Source organism: Pongo pygmaeus, chromosome 13 (assembly GCF_028885625.2).
Source record: "Pongo pygmaeus isolate AG05252 chromosome 13, NHGRI_mPonPyg2-v2.0_pri, whole genome shotgun sequence".
NCBI lineage: Eukaryota > Metazoa > Chordata > Mammalia > Primates > Hominidae > Pongo > Pongo pygmaeus.
The window spans coordinates 26234643-26252881 of NC_072386.2; positions in this window are offsets into that span (position 1 = coordinate 26234643).

Consider the following 18239-nt stretch of genomic DNA (forward strand, 5'->3'; position numbering starts at 1 on the left):
AAGTTCTCATTCACATTTTGATAGCAAATGAATTGTCTATCTATTTGTAGAGAATTGACAACTTTACCATGTTGAATCTTCTCATCTATGAACACAGTATCTCTCTACAATCATTTTATATTATTTAATGTCATTTATCAACATTTTGTACTTTCAAGAACGTAAGTCCTGTCCATGTATTTTAGATATACATTTAATATTTCTTTTTTCTTCAGTGATTGTAAATATTATGTTTTATTTTTGTTGTCCATCTGTTTACTACTAGTGTAAAGAAATAGAATTTATTTTGAAACTTTATCTTCTACTTAGCTGAACTGAATAATTAATTCTAGGAGTATTTTTCTTTTTAGATTTGTTGTGATTTTTCTACATAGTCATGATCTCTTCAATTCAGGTCAGTTTTTTTTGAGACGGAGTTTTGCTCTTGTCGCCCAGCCCTCAGGTCAGTTTTATATTTGATGTAATTATTGACATGTTAGGTAATAAGTATGCCATTTTATTTAATTCTTGTTGTTGGTTGTTTGCTTTCTGTTTTGCTTTCTTTGGTTTCTTCTTTTCTACTTTCCTGTGGAGTACTATTTTTAAAAAATTCTTTTTTCATTTTTATCTATAGTTTTTTTTTCTTTTCTTTTTAACTTTTAGTTTAGGTTTGGAAGTACCTGTGAAGATTTGTTATATAGGTAAGCACATGTCACAGGGATTTGTTGTTCAGATTATTTCATCACCCAGGAATTAAGCCCAATACCAAATAGTTATCTTTTCTGCTGCTTTCTCTCCTCCTATACATCATCTTCAAGTAGACCCCGGTGTCTGTCGTTTCCTTCTTTATGTTCATAAGCTCTCATCATTTAGCTCCCACTTATTTGGTTTTCTGTTTCTGTGTTAGTTTGTGAGGATAATAGCCTCCAATTCTATCCATGTTGCTACAAAATACATGATCTTGTTCTTTTTATGGCAGCATAGTATTCCATGATGTATATGTACTACATTTTTTTAAATCCAGTGTGTCACTGAGGAGCATTTCTTATGGGTTGATTCCATGTCTTTGCTATTGTGAATAGTGCTGCAATGAACATATGCCTGCATGTGTCTTTATGGTAGAATGATTTATATTCCTCTGGATATATACCCAGTAATAGAATTGCTGGGTCAAATGGTAGTTCTGCTTTTAGCTCTTTGGGGAACCACCATACTGCTTTCCACAATGTTTGAACTAATTTATACTCCCACCAACAGTGTGTAAGTGTTCCCTGTTCTCCACAACCTTACCAGCATCTGTCATTTTTTGACTTTTAAGTAACAGACAATCGGACTGGTGTGAGATGGTGTCTCACGGTTTCGATTTGCATTTCTCTAATAATCAGTATGTATTTCTTCGTCTTTCTTTCTTTCCTTCTGTCTGTGTTTCTATCTTTGTTTCCTTCTGTCTTTCTCTCTCCTTCCTTCCTTCCTTTTTTTCTTTCATCTTTTTCTTCTTGAGATGGGGTCTTACTATATTGCCCAAGGTGGTCTCGAAGCCACCCTCCCACTTTGACCTCCCACAGTGCTGGGATTATAGACATGAGCCACCGTGCCTGGCCAGCATCTATTTCTTTATATAGTTGTTTAGTGGTTGCTCTGGATAATACATATTTATAATTTATTCCAATCTACTGTCATATACATTTTACCAGGTTTAGTGAAACATATAAACTTTAAGTCCCTTAACATAATTTTATCCTTCATAATATAATTCTTTGTAATATAATCATCTTAAATATGTTCCCTTATACATTTAGAATCACATTAAACAGTGTTGTAATTTTACTCAAATATTCAAACTTTGTTTAGAAAACAAGGGGAGAAGGGAAATTTTACATAATTTACCCATAAATTGTTATTTTCATATTTTACTTCCTTTCTGATGCTCCATGATTAAATATTTTGTATTTCCTTTTAGTCCAGGGAACTTTTTTTTTAGCCCTTCTTTTAGGAAAAATCTGCTGGTGATGGATTTCTCAGTTTTCCTTCACTTGAGAATGTCTTATTTCCCCATCATTCCTGAAGGATATTGTCACTGTAGATCAGGTTTGATTTGACAGTTCTTTGCTTTCAACACTATAAAATGCTGTGCCACTTTCTCTGGCTTCCTGGATTTCTGATGAGAAATACCTTGTCATTCAAATTGTTTTCCTTCTGTAAGTAAAAAATCCTTTCCCTCTCATTGCTTTCAAAAATTTTCCTGTGTCTTTAAGTTCTAAAAGTTTGACTGTAATATGTCTTGGCATTTATTTCTTTGGGTTTATTTTATTGGGTTAGCTCATCATTTTAAATTTGTTGATGTGTGTGTGTGTATATATGTGTGTGTGTGTGTATGTGTATATATATATATACACACACGATATATATATATATACCATATATATATATACCATATATATATGGCATGCATATATATATATATGGTATATATATATATGGTATATATACATACCATAGCTATATATATATAGCTAAATTTAAGATGTTTTAAACCATCTTTTATTTTTAGTAATTATCGACTACATCCTCTTTCTCCTATTCTTTCCCCAGGACTTCAGTGGCAGTAAAGTTAGACGGTTTGTTATGGTCCCATAAGTCTCTGTGAATCTTTTTATTACCCTTTTTATCAGGTTACTTTTTCTCTGTTGTTGAGATTGGGTAATGTACATTGTTTAATCTGCCAATTTAGTGTTTGCCTCATTCATTTAAAAATCTCTCTTTGGTTGTTCATTATACGTTTTCTATATTTGCTGAGACTTTTCAATTCTTTGCTGAGCTTTTTTTTTATTTGTTTCAAGCAAGTTTATAATTTTTCAGTGAAACATTTAATGGTTACTGCTTTAAAATCCCTGCCAGATAATTCTAATACCTTTGTCATCTCAGTTTTGGAATCTGCTGTCTTTTTCTCATTCCTGCTGAGATTATTCTATTTTTTATATGTTAAGTGTTTATGGAATTAAACCTGGGTATCCATGTTTTTATCAGACACTGGATTCTTTTAAAACTTTCTGTTTTAGCTGGCTTCCTCTGACACCTCTTTGGTAGGGTAACTTGGCCACTGCCTTGTTACTACTGTATGCGCGATTAAAGTTCAAGTTCCTCACTTGGCTTCCTTCGATACCAGAGGGGGAAAGGAGATCGTCATTCCTGCTGGGTGAGAGTGAGACTTTCAGCTCCCTATGAGAATCCACACTGTCTGGGAAGTGGAGGAGTGCTCATTTACTACTCCCTATCAGGCTTCCCCTGACACTATGTAGTGAGGGGTAGACTCCTTACTGCTGGGTATTTCTGAGAGTCCCTACTTTTCTCCAGGCCTCCTCTGGCACCACCTCAGCAGAATGAGAGTGTGTGCCTCACCAATAGCAGTTAGGGCTGAAAGTGCAAGCTTCCCATGCAGGCTTCACAGACACCACAGGTGCAATGGAGCATGTTACTTCTAACCTACCAAATGTATGTTCTGACTCCCTGCTTAGCCTTCTATGATATCACCTCACTGGAGAAGGTTTAGGTTGTGATGCCTGAATAAAATCTGGCATTTGCAAAATTGTAGGTTTCCCTCTCTGCTTTTGCTGGCATGGTTGGGTTGGGGCCAGGATTTTATTGGTAATGTTTGGCTAGACTAGATAGGCTATTGTCTAAAACATTTCTGTCTTTCTACACTGCTTTTTCCTTGGTCTTTTGTTGTGACTTTTCTGTCTGTTCTCTTTGTTGTTTCCAGGTTACTGTCTTCTTTGGCAACATGTCTGAGATATGCGAACCAAGAATTCCCAGGAGACTCACCATTGTGTTGTTCCTTGGGTTCTGAGGTCCCTAGCTAGTGTGCTTCTTCTTCATATTTCAGTTTTATGTATAATATCAAGGGAGTTTTAGATATTGTTAGTGGGAAGACTAGAGAAAAGCATATCTACTCAATTTCTTTGAAGCAGATGTCTCTCTTTCACATTTCTAAAACTACTCAGTATTATTACACTCTTTTAAAAAAAATTAAATTGGTTTTCTGATCCTGTGTTAGTGTGCTAAGAATAATGGCCTCCAGCTACATCCATGTCGCTGCAAAGAACATGATCTTGTTCTTGTTTTATGGCTACATAGTATTCCATGGTGTATATGTACCACATTTCTTTATCCAGTCTATCATTGGTGGGCATTTAGGTTGATTATAGATCTTTGCTATTGTGAATAGTGCTCAATGAACACACACAGGCATGTGTCTTTATAATAGAATGATTTATATCCCTTTGGGTATATACCCGATAATGGGATTGCTGGGTCAAATGACATTTCTGTCTTTAGGTCTTTAAGGAATTGCCACACTGTCTTCTGCAATGGTTGAACTAATTTACATTCCCACTAACAGTGAATAGTCATTCCTTTTACTCCACAACCTTGCCAGCATCTGTTATTTTTTGACTTTTTAATAATGGCCGTTCTGACCGGTGTGAGATGGTGTCTTATCATGGTTTTGATTTGGATTTCTGTAATTCAGTGATGTTGAGCTTCTTTTCATATGATTGTTGGTGGTATGTTTATCTTCATTTGAAAAGATAGACTGAATAAAGAAAATGTGGCACATATAAACCATGGAATACTACTACATATACACCATGGAATGCTCCATCCATACACATACTCTATCTATGCAAAGGACATGACCTCATTTGCAGGGACATGGATGGAGCTGGAGGCCATGATCCTTAGCAAACTCACACAGCAACACCAAACCAAATACCACATATTCTCACTTATAAGTGGGAGCTAAATGATGAGAACACATGTACACATAGAGGGGAACAACATACACTAAGATCTTCAGAGAATGGAGGGTAGAAGAAGGGAGACATTAGGCAAAATAACTAACGGTACTAGGCTTAATACCTAGGTGACGAAGTAATCTTTTCAACAAACCTTCATGACACAAGTTTACCTACATAACAAACCTACACTTGTACCCCTGAACTTAAAAGTTAAAAAAAATTAAATTGATGTTAAACATAATATAAAAAATATGCTCAATACTTCTATATTTCTATAAAATAATATTTTGTGTTAATGCATTTTAACATAAAATCAGGCCTCAATTTCCTAGCAGTATTTAATGTTGAATAAACTAAAATTCAATGAAATGCTTTTATAAAATATTTTTAATTTTTCCTTTGGTTTTCATTATAAAAACATTAAACTACATGTGACTACATACTAATTAATGCTAGTGATTCATTAGCAATTTTTGGAATTTATTTTCAAAGTCATAGTTTAACTTTTACATACGCCACAACAAAGATAATACATTGTAATAATGTATTTCCATATCATCATAAACCACTCATTTAATATTAGTTATTCTTCCTTTATTTTTATGCTTAATAATAAATTGACACATTTGTTGACTGTCCCCATGCCCCTTGTTAAACTAAGTCTCTATTATTCTTTCAGGATGAGATTCTTCAAATTACTGAGCAAAACACTGCATAATAATAGGTGAATTTTATTTTTATTTCAGGTTAGTTCCAAGTACACATTTTGAATCATTTCTAAGTACATCATGGGTACTTTGACAGTTCAATATATTTTGGAGTAATAACTACTGGTCTTTTAATCTGGTTATTTAAGACATATGCTTTTTTTTAACACAACTCTTAAAATAATATTTAACCCCTTACAAATATTTTAAACATTTTTCTTTCCTGCATCTTATTGGGAACTCTTCTTTTCTCTCTTCTATGTAGTAGGTAATCTTCTTTGGCAATTTTGAATTTAATGCTTAATAATAAAATCAAACCAAAGGAGCCTGTGAGGATATATGGTAAACAGAAGAGTTTTTTAGAATTCAAGACTGTATTATTCCTACTGATATGTACGCAGAAAAAAAAAATCTATAATAATGAGGAAAAAGTAAGGAATCTGTCATGAAATGTCACCAGAGGTAATAAGGAAGAATTTAAAGTTATTGCAATAGAAGTTATATACCATTTTTTATCATTCTATAGAAAAAGAAAGGCATTTTGAGGAAAAAAGAATATGTGAATTAAAAGAGGAGGAAGAGATGCTATAAATTGGAATATTTAATGCCATTAATGTTACTAACATTTCCACAAATTTAGTGTAATTATTTGGGTCACAGTATTAATGTCCAACCTTGTTGTACCAACTTCTGTAGTGCATATTATACAGTTGTTCTTTAACAGAAATCTATATGTACATATTTCTTCTTTTTTTTCTTGTGACCCTTCTACTAAGACAAACCATACATATGTTAGATTGACAATTATTTTTAATTTGACAATGTCAATTAATAAAGAAGATGTGGATCAACAGAAATGATCATTCACTGCTGGTAAGAATGCAAAATAGTACAGCCACTTTGGAAGAAAAATGAAAGGAGTGGCTGCTGAAAGGGGAAATTGATGCTGTGAAGAGAGACAAAGAAAGGTGGAGAATGATAAACCATAAATTAAAAGGTTGGTGTCAAAGCCAGTGAACATTTTGGGGGGCATATAAGGAGATCAGAGGTGCCTCAAACCTAGAAGTCAGGAAAACGTTGAGAGTTGGGTTCAGAACTTAACCATAAGTGTAGAGAGAGCTCTACAAATTTTATATTCTCTATCTAGATGGGTCTGCAATAATCAGGGCAGCGCTGTGATTAGGAAAGAAAGAGACCCCGCACATGAAATCAGGCCGTCAGTGTTTATACACCTCAAAATCTTTAGTCTCCAGATTCCCCTGAACTTTCTGAGAATGGAGAAAATGGCAACTTCTCCTTGGTAAGGCCAGTGCTCTCTCTAGCTTGAAGATGATGCAGATGGTTGTGGTAAAGAAGGCAACACGACCATTTTAAGATCTGTCTCCATCTCTTATCTTGGCTAATGGATTAATAACTTGGAATCCTATCTCAAAAAAAATCCTAGCAATCCTATCTCAAAAAAATATGAGAGTACATGGACCTCAAGATAAATGAGAATCTAGCTAACAACTGTGAACTGATGCCTGCAATATTACCATATTTTAGGAATTATTTTTTAGGTAAAAAGTAACCAGGATTGTTAGCTGCAGCAGAGAATGGAAGCTAGTCATGTTTTCATTAGCTAGACATGTTTTCATGAGTCATCAGCCACAAAGTGATGGCTTTTTGGGCTGAAATGGCCATGCTCACTCAATCCTATCTGGTGAGTGACTCAGGCATTTATAATTATTTTTTTTGTTACGTTTCTGGTAAGAGCAACCACTAAATATAGTCTTTTAGGGAGATGAAATTTTTAGTTACTTAGCTTTGTTAGAAATTAAAATGTATAGAAAGCTTATTTTCATTCAGGAAAGACTCAGTCACTTATCAGATCACCACTGTCCTGAGTGCAGAGGGACTATTCATCTATGCAATATTGTCCATGCATCTATTTTCCATGCTGTGTTGGTCAAATGTAATGTTGCTTGCAACCTCTCAAAATCTCCCTAATATTTGATCAAAATTTTCATGGCCGTTTCCCCACTCAGAAATAATTAATTGGGATGATTTTTCTCAAGCTTTTTCTGAATAGATGAATACTTTAAAATTTAACCAAGTTAGAAATTATTTTCATCGAAAGTTTCAAATACATACACATATACGTAAAATATACCATTTCAAAGTTATATATGGATATCAAGATGATTTAGCTTTTTATATACTTTATATCTCAAAGTCGTATTTTTTCTTTCCAAAGCTTATCTATAGAGCATCAGAGACATACTGAGCTATATCAGGGCTCAGGCTGATATCTCTTTCTTTGGAAAAAAAATATTTTAGCTATGTATTTTTTTCCCAAGATATTAAAGAGGTGAGGAGCTCATCGTGTTACTATTAGAAAAGATGATTTAGTTAATTGGTCAGTAAGAGAATATGATTAATGTAATTTTCCTTAAAGGTAAGAGTGTCACACTTAAGGTCTGTTTCCCACATAACACTTTTGTATTTAAATAAAGGTTAATAAAGAAAAGAATGAAAAGGAGACATGATAATAACTTCTAGCAGTCTGTTTAAAATTATTTGTCATACTAAATTACCAGTTTCTTGATATTATTATTTTAAGGCCCCTCAAAAGCATTATAGTTTATTAACTTGTGCACTGAAAATATACTCATTGCAGTGAATATTTCATTGTAAAGACATTTTCATAATAGAATTTGACCCAATCACTATATGTCTTTTTAAAATAATTTAACAAGCATTGACTTCCTAATGTGAAATGAGCCAATTAAATTCATTTTAAAAATTCATAAGTTTCACTAGGTTGCTATCAAATTTAAGTAAGAATAGTATATGATATACTGCAACTTCATTTTTTATATTTGAAAATACAGTTAATCTCACCACAATTATAGTCCTCCATCACATTTCCCAAGTGAATTGATATTTCAGGTCATCTCTGATCTTTCTCCCTAACTTGGTTTGCTAAAGAGATAAGAAGTCATGCTGAAGAATTCCATCTTCCGGTCAATTGGGAAAGCTCTGAATCAAATTCACTTGTGGCTTTTATTCCTTTTTCTTTTCTGTTAGGAAATTAGAGAAGCATCAACTGCACTAGAACAAATATGTATCTTTAGTTTAATGAGCATAGTAACCAAAGAAGATTGCAGCTTTAATAGGTCTCAGAGACTGGTATTTAACTTGAAAATAAAAACATCCTAAAAAAAACTGGGAAAAAAACATCCTAGAGGAAAAAAGTCAGTTAATAAGACTTGACTCAGTAATTAAACTCCACTCCTGGAAGAGACATAAGAATTTTTAGTAGGACAATGAAATTGTGAAGACCACCTACCTTTGAGACTCTGCCTAAATCCCCAGATCCTTAAAAGCTAATGTGTTAAATTTAAAAATCTTAGGTGTCTAATTGAATCATTCCTCCCACTGATAATATATTAATAGAGTGACAGAGAATGGACATCAGGATATGCCTACACAGGCTTTTTCTGGTTGTGTGTCCTCCCTGGAGCTGGTAGAAATAAAAGGGATTCAGTCACCAGAACTAGCCCAGAAAGTAAGTTTAGCATACTTTTTCGTTTGCATATTGAAAGCTTCAGAGTCATGGTAACAACATCCTGTTGTCTTTCTTTATTTCAGCTCCAGCAATGTTTGAATAAAGCAAGTACAGTATTTTTCCCTAGGAATACAGCTAAATACAGAGATGAAAGATCTCTACAATGAGAACTACAGACCACTGCACAAAGAAATCAGAGATGACACAAAAAAATGGAAAAATATTCCATGCTGATAGGTAGGAAGAATCAATATCATTAAAATGGCCATACTGCCCAATGCAATTTGTATATTCAATTCTATTCCCACTAAGCTACCATTGACATTCTTCACAGGATGAGAAAAAGCTATTTAAAAGTTCATATGGAACAAAAAGAGGGTCCGAATAGCCAAGGCAATCCCAACCAAAAAGAACAAAGCTGGAGACATCATGCTACCCAGCTTCAAGTTATACTACAGTGCTATAGTAACCAAAACAGCATGGTACTGGTACAACAGACATATAGACCAATAGAACAGAATAGAGAACCCAGAAATAAGACTGCACACTTACAACTATCTGGTCTTCAACAAATCTGACAAAAACAAGCAATGGGGAGAGGATTCCCCACTCGATAAATGGTGCTGGGATAACTGGCTAGCCATATGCAGAAGATTGAAACTGGATATCTTTCTTATGCCATATACAAAAATTAACTCAAGATGGATTAAAGATTTAAATATAAAACCCGAAAGTATAAAAAACCCTGGAAGACAACCTAGGCAGTACTATTCCGGACATAGGCATAAGCAAAGATTTCATCATGAAGATGCCTATTGCAACAAAAGCAAAAGATGACAAATGGATCTAATTAAACTCAAGAGCAACTGCACAACAAAAGAAACTGGCAACAGAATACACAGACAAGCTACAGAATGGGAGAAAATTTTTGCAAACTATGCATCCGACAAAGGTCTAATATCCAGCATCTATAAGGATCTTAAGCAAATTTACAAAAAAAAAAGAAAAAAAAAACCATTACGAAGTGGGCTAAGAACATGAACAGATGTTTCTCAAAAGAAGACACACATGCAGCCAACAATAATATGTTTAAAAAGTTCAACATCACTGATCATTAGAGCAATGCAAATCAAAACTACAAGATACCATCTCACACCAGTCAGAATGGCTGTTATTAAAAAGTAAAACAAACAAACAAACAAAAAACAGATGCAGGCAAGGCTGTAGAGAAAAAGGAATACTCACACGCTGTTGGTGGGAATGTAAATTAGGTTCAACCATCGTAAAGGACAGTATGATGATTCCTGAAAGACCTAAAGACAGAAATACCATTTGACCCAGCAATCCCTTTACTGGGTATATACACAAAGGAATATAAATCATTCTCTTATAAAGACATGTGAAGGCATATGTTCATTGCAGCACTATTCACAATAGCAATGACATAGAATCAAGCTAAATGGCCATCGATGATAGACTGGATAAAGAAAATGTGGTACATGTACATCATGGAACACTATGCAGTCATCAAAACGAACTAGGGGGTCATGGATGGAGCTGGAAGCCATTATCTTTAGCAAACTAACACAGGAACAGAAAACCACATACTGCATGTTCTAACTTATAAGTGGAAGCTAAATGATGAGAGCACATGGAAACATAGAGGGGAACAACATACGCTGAGGCCTACTGGAGGGTGAAGGATGAGAGGATAGAATGAGGAAAAATAACTAATGAGATTTATACCTGGGTGATAAAATAATCTGCACAACAAACCCCCATGACGCAAGTTTACCTGTGTAACAAACCTGTACATATACCCCTGAACTTAAAATGAAAGGCTTTTTTAAGTACAGCATTTTTCTAAAATTAGAAGACCCATATGATTCATTTCTGAAAAGAGCAAATCAGCAGTAAGGCCCTACCTGGTAAATAACCCCCGATGTGCAGGCAACAGATGCATGCTTTGTCTTTATGTGTGTGTTACATGCTATCATGTAAAATGGGTGACACAGCTTATGTTGTAAACTTCAGGAAGATCATTTAACATCTGAGACTGCCTTGCCTCTTATTTAAGTCCTAATAAATCCATTTCTATGTCTTGAGAAGTAGCTAGGGTGGGAAGGATTTATTTTGTAAATAAAGGAAATGGAGTTTCGTTACTTTTGTGTATTTGGCAGTTCTACCGTTACTCCCTGGTAGGAAGTAAAACACATTTAAAACAGTGGTAGGGAAAGACGAAGCTATTTCTTCCACTTCACCAGAGAACACAACAGAGCCACAGGACTACAGATTTTGCAGCGGATCATTGGCAGAAGTTAAGTGCAAGTAGCAGAGTAGCAAGAAAGATGGTTGGCAGAGGGACCTGAGTCAGAGAGTTTTGCTTAAGGAAGCAACATTACTGAGCATAAATAGTGAGACTTATTTGGATGAACAGGATCAAGGAGAAGCAGTAATTGCAACAAGCAGAAGTATCTGTCTATTTCAGGAACCACAGGATTCAGTGAAACTAACACAACTGACCAGCTTTAATGGCGATGATGTTTAGTAACTGTGGTGCCGTGTGACAGTCAGAACAAGGGAAGGTCAAGTAAAGAAGAGAATTAGGGTGGGGAGACCATAGAAAAACAACACTAAAGTTCTATGGTACACTTAACTAGACTTCATGAGAATGTGAAAAACTTCCTGTGGCAGAGGCTCTGCAATATATTGATTCTAGTTGTTTCCCCAAATTTAAATTACCTTTCTCAGTTAAAATCTTCTAAAGAAAAATTAATATAATGACCTTATTTTTTTTTCATTGACAGGGATTAATTTTAGACACGTACCACAGACTTCAGGTGTTTCAGAAATGTTAAAAAAAAAAAAAAATTCAACTTCTGCTGCGGGGTCTGATAACAAACCTCTATGTATCTCACTCTCACCGAAAATTATCCATTTCCTATTGTCTAAAATAAGCACTTATGTTTTTCTCCTGATTGAGCATGGAACGCCAGTTATCATTTACAAAATTATGATGATTATTTGAGTACAACAAATAAACTTAAGTTCCAGCCTTTAAGTTTTGAGACTGCTCTAGTAGGTACTATAAATATGTTTTAACTTTTATTGAGCATCTAAATCATTAGATAGCATTGAGTTTCTGTACATTTTAACCCAAAATCTATGAATAATCATAGAAAATATTAATATACATATTTTGTATTTTAGGAAACAAATATTCAGACACATGAAGTAACTTGAAAACTGAAGATATATATATTTATATATATGATAATTTGGTAATAAACACAAGGTTCACAGTATATATATACACACAAACACACACAGACACACACACGGAAATTTCTTATAATTGCCTCAAATTTTTACTTCGCTTTGGTAGTGAAAATCTAGCTGAGCCCAGTTTGCATGTGGCTCTACATTTTCTTTAACTCTCCATTTCATCTGAACTTAGCTAAGCCATTTTAGCTGTCAATGATAGGAAAGGAGTTATATGTGAATAATTCATTAGGCTGAGTGGGCAAAGATTCCAGTTTTGAAACAGTGCTTCTGTTACCTAATACAGGATTTTATGTCAGCTGCCCACCTACACAGGCATTTGTTCAATCTGGTTATAGCCAGTTTTATTAAAGAGCTTTTTTAAAAATAAAACTAGCCCACTTCTTTACATGTTTAAATTTCCTTTATAATTACTGAGAAAATTGTTGTGCAATTCTATTACTTTGCAGAACTTTCTCCTAAATGATGTGGTGGAAACAGTTTGCTTTAATCCTTCAGTCTAAGGCTGTATAGCACATTTCATGGCGTGTGTCCTGTGAGAAGAGTAATATGTACCAAGTATCATGAGCTCATTTTCTCATTTGCTTTGTCAGCTATTCTAATTGAATAATTTTATTCACATTACTTTTCTCTTTTCTTTTTGACATACGTGAACAAAAATTAACTTCTGCATTTATTTAATTTTAAAGTTAGATGTCAGAATGCCTTTTCCAAGATCAGCAAGCCCTGTCCTCACTTCAAGGCACATGTTCTTTTACCACTCAGAAAGAGTGCCATCATCCTGTTGTTAAAAATATCTCATTAAAAAGCCTGTCATCCTACAACATACTCTGGACATTCTGAATTTTTTATCTTATATTTCTTAAAATGCTGGCTTCCTTACCCTATTGCAGACTTACTCAGCCTTTGTACTATTGATATTTTGGGTCAGATAATTCTTCCATATAGGGGGCTGTCTTGTGCATGGTAAACTATTAACAGCAGCCCAGGCCTCTGCCCTCTAGAAGCCAGTAGCACCTGCTTTCCCCCAAAGTTATGACAAACAAAAATTTCCTCCAGAAATTGCCAAATACTCTTTGGCCAGGCAATCCCTCCCAGGCTACCTAAGAACCACTAGTTCTAGTTATATGGATTATAAGGCATTTATCTGCTTGTCTAGATGAATAGATACATGTTTTTTTGTACCTGTGTTCTTCTTCAATCTGTATTTTATTTTTAATATAAAAATAGCATTGCAATTTTAAAATGAATATAATTTATTACATATTACACACGTTTTGTGATCTGTTTTTCCAGAGTGAATTATATAATTAAACGGTGTTTATTTAGAAGCACTCAACACGTTATTAGACTCTATCTCAGAACAGCCTTTGAGAAGAAAACACCTATGAAAAAAAGCACTGTTTCAATCATTCAGTCACTGAAATTATTATTTGTTATAAGTTAACCATAAAACAGATACTATAATAGGTCCTTATATTCAAAGCTAAAACAAATATTGTTTATGACCCAATGGAGAGTATTTAGTGTTTTAAAATATTAACATAAGAAAAATATAATGTGAAATGTGACCGCATATTAAATACAACTAATCTAAGTGAGTCTAGAAAGTGTTGCCAGAGAATTGCCAATTGGCACTTAAACTGGGGTGTAACAAACATGAGAACCTAGCAATCAAAAGGTTTGAGCCTTTCTGAGATGGAGAAGCCAATGCTTGAAGATGATGATTATGATGAAGAGAGCTACCCACATTGGTTAATGAATTTGTGCTGGGTAGTTTGCCAAGCACTTTCAAAGCCATTATATCTCACTTTGTGCTTTCTAATTAACCTTTCTATTTAGATCTAATCATTCAACAACTCTTTGAAGTAATTTTTCTTATTGTGATCTTAGAAATGCAGATAGCATGGTACAGGGAGGTAAATAATTTGGCAGAAGTCATGCAGCTTGAGTTGTATAGTTAGGTATCAGTCCCAAATATGACAGCCTCCTGGGTCAAAGTCCCTAAACCTCACACTTTATTATATTATGTTGCTACATTAAAATATTTTATAAAAGAAGCGAACAAAGTTCATAATTTCTGGAGCAAAGAGGGTAGTTAAGACAAAAGGAGTAGGGTCTATGAGATAAAGAGATGATTCAAAATAGCCTTGAAATGTAATATAACCAGGGACAAGATGACGAAAAGCCATGTTAGAGAGACTGGACATCCCAAAGGCATGGGAAAACTAAAACCACATTTTAATCCATGGAATTTACATAATTAGCTTAATTTTTTTAAGGTCCACTTTGTTTGAAGAAAGAACTGATTAGAGAGGGGTGAGAAGTGGGTGAGAAGTTCATTTGGAAAGCAGAGATCTGGACGAGAAATGAATGTAAGTAACATCACTGGGTGAGGGAAGTCGATTTGGAGAAGAATTGAATACACTTGAAATTTAGTTGACACATTTAATTGGCAGATATTGCACATAGACTTTCCCAAGAAGCCAATTTTAAGATGACAAGGAGCTTTAGGAAAGTAATTAGAAAGCATCATTGAGAATAATTAACACCTGTGGGGTAAGAGAAAGAGGGAGGATTGGGCAGAGAGTAAAGTTAGGCTGTAGTTCTGCATCAGGAAAGGATTTAGCTGTAACTGAGTTGGCCATTCAGAGTTGTCCTGGGCTGGACACAAAGTGCCAAGTCTTTGGATCTACCCACATGGAGTAGTCACTGGATGAAGGCTGCCCACAGCAAAAGGGAGAAAGCATAGGAAGGTCTTTTTGGCTGGGAGCAATCCCTGAAGAGAGATGACAGCTGATGACTGACAACTGGCAGCACTTATTGCTACTAGGTCTTTCAGCCCTGAAAAGCTCTGTGGATGGTGCATCATAATATCCAGAATAGAAGGCCTCCTGAAAAGGTTGGAAGGTGATGGTAAAGAAGTATGAAGGATTACGCCCAGGTTAATGAATAGAGAAATAGATGGTATGGCCCTTCCAAATAGTCAGATAATCATCAAGAATGATCAGGTATGTAGAGAAAGGTGACCAATTCAATTTTGGACAGGTTTGAAATTGAAGGACCCATAAAATGAAACATTTCAGTTGCCACCAACATACATGAGTCTAAAATTTAGAAGAGAAATATGATAAAGAGTTGACATTCATCAATACAGGAATATAATTGACCACATGGACTGAATCAAATTACCCAGGGAGAATATTTTGAGAGAGAAAATGGTGTCTAAAAATGCAATCCTAGCACACTTTCATTTGATGTTATTTACTTTTAAATCTGGGATATAAATTAATATCTTGAGTTTACTTTATTCATGTTTTATTCACAATCCATTATAGAAAAAACAGGTTATCATTCCTCAAAAATATCATAAAATTATCTAAGAAAGAATAGATAGTAAATAAATAAAATACAAAATATATCCATGAAGCACTTTTAAGTAGTCAAAATGGGGAGAGAACATTATCGTGGTATTATAGATTATTTATAGGGATTTTGGTGTAGATGGAAAAAACATTGTAGTTTATGCCTGGTAACTGCATCTACAGACTTTCCAGACAGGATAGCTATGTTTTGGGTCTTGATTTCTGCTGATTATCTGAAAATTGTTAAAAATCATAGGTGAATTATTTCTGTTTTGTATTTTTTTCTAAATACTTGTTCCATTTCATCTACTTTTTTGTTTACCTATTTATTTTGAAATAGCATTGTGTCAGACAAAATACTGTGACCTCTAGTGCAGTTTGGGGTAAGATAAAGCTTTAAAAATTATACCATATATTTTGACATTTTCTCTTTGGTTTCTTTGCTCCTAAATATTTTCTATGCTTATTTTTCTTTTTGCATATCTCCATAGACCTTTAAAACGGAAGCTTCTGTGCTGGATTTTATAATTACTTCTGATTAATATAGCATCCCATTAAGCTTATTAAGTCTGCTCATTTCTTCTCACTAAAATCATTCAATTGTCAAACAAATAATGATAAGGTTGAGGGGCCATTTTATTATGAAAGTTTGAAAATCATTATTCAAGTATACATACATCAGCTGTTATGTGCCAGACTGAACCACTGGCTTTTGGTAACAGGTATTAAAATTGTGGTAATTAATATTAGAGTAGTTGTTTTGTTATTAAAAACATTACCTATTGTAGTGTTTGCTTGAATATATATTAGACTGAAAAATAAGTTATCTGTGAAGACCTTTGTCAAATCTGAACTCGAGTACTGGACCCCAATGTAGCATTCATTTTATATTTTGAGGCATCACGTATTCTTTGTCTTCAATTCACGCCACTTCAGTTTTTTATATTAAATAGATTTGTAAGCCACCAAAGATCACAATTTCACCATGAATTTCATAGTACAAATCTACTTTTAGTGCTATTTCTTGAACAAAGTCAAATATTTAATGAGAAACTACTGTGCAAATCATGTATATCCTCCAGTAAAATTAGACAACTCTAGAGCAATCACCCCTACTCCTCGCACTCATCTCTCCTTTTTCAATTATTTTAAATTTGCAATCTGATTTTCAAATGTTAACGTAAATCAGACAAATTAAAGGGACATGAAATAATTTTGTAATTATTTTTATTAATATTCAGTAGAGAAAATAGAAAATGAAACAGTGATTCAAGTAAATTTATTTCTTGAAGCTCATTTCTTTTATCTATTTTATTTATTATTTAGCAGAGATGATTTCAAGTAAAATAAGAATCATTTTGCAAATTTTTAAAATCTTTAATCTAGGAGCAAGAACATAGTCAATGTTTCCTGGGTGTCATTCAGATATTAGAGAATTCAGCAGCCTGTGGGGGCCTAATTAGACCTGATTTTGAATTATTTTAACCCCCTTGGCTGTATATGCTTATTTTTGAGCCCCCAGGGTCTAGCTGATATTTTTCTTGAGCTATACATCTAACACTTTAGAAGATCAAGTTTTATTCTTAAAGAAAAGCAATTAGGATGCTTGACCTAAATCAGAAGATTACATACGGTGTAGACTAAATTAGAAACTAACATATAATATATGTTTTACTCTTCTCTGTATCTTGGTTTGGATTTATGGTTACATCATGGTCTGTTGTATGACGAATTTGTAGTCATCATAAGGCGAATAGAGTTAAGATTTTCTTTTGACTTAAATTATTTGGATTTTCCTTTTTCTGATTAGCTGTTGCTTTTTCCAAAGGCAGGTTAACCTCATCTATTTTTTAATTCAACACTAATTATATTTAAACATTTTTTTCAGTTTAGAAATTTAGAATGCATTTTTATCCTTTAAACAAGTTACTATACTATTAATAGTATAATTAATGTTTCCTCAATTTTATCGGATTAGGAACTAATAGAAAAACATAAAATTGAGAAAAAGATTGCAGCGTTTTATGAAGTGATGTCATCCAATCATCTTTCAAATATTTTCAAAAAGGCAGATCAGGAGTTGGAACACGGCTGAGGGACAGGGAATTAATCGACTGATTTATTTAACAAACTTGTTTTGGGCATATCATTATAATGTTTGTGAATATAACAGTTTAAGATGAAGAAATGCTAATTTGTGATTTAGTTAGCTATTCCTTTTCCAGAACTGAGGATCTTAAATATTCATTACCTGTGGGGCCTCATTCCCTTGTGATCTTAAATAGTGTATGTTTTTGCTCTCACAGGGCTTGGAGTTGTCTACTTTTCTCCTTAGTGCTGATTCTAAGACATATATCATGGTTTCTCTCTCAAGAACCCTATCTAAAATGTATACATCAGATTTCTGTATCTGCTGCCCATCTTTGTTGCGGTATTTACTGACCTCATAGTCACAGCCCCTCTTTTTTGAAGCTTTCAGCCTTCTATGACTACATGTCTTCCTCTTTATCACTCTTCCTGGTATTATTGCTGGTGACTTCAATATCCCATCCATTATCCA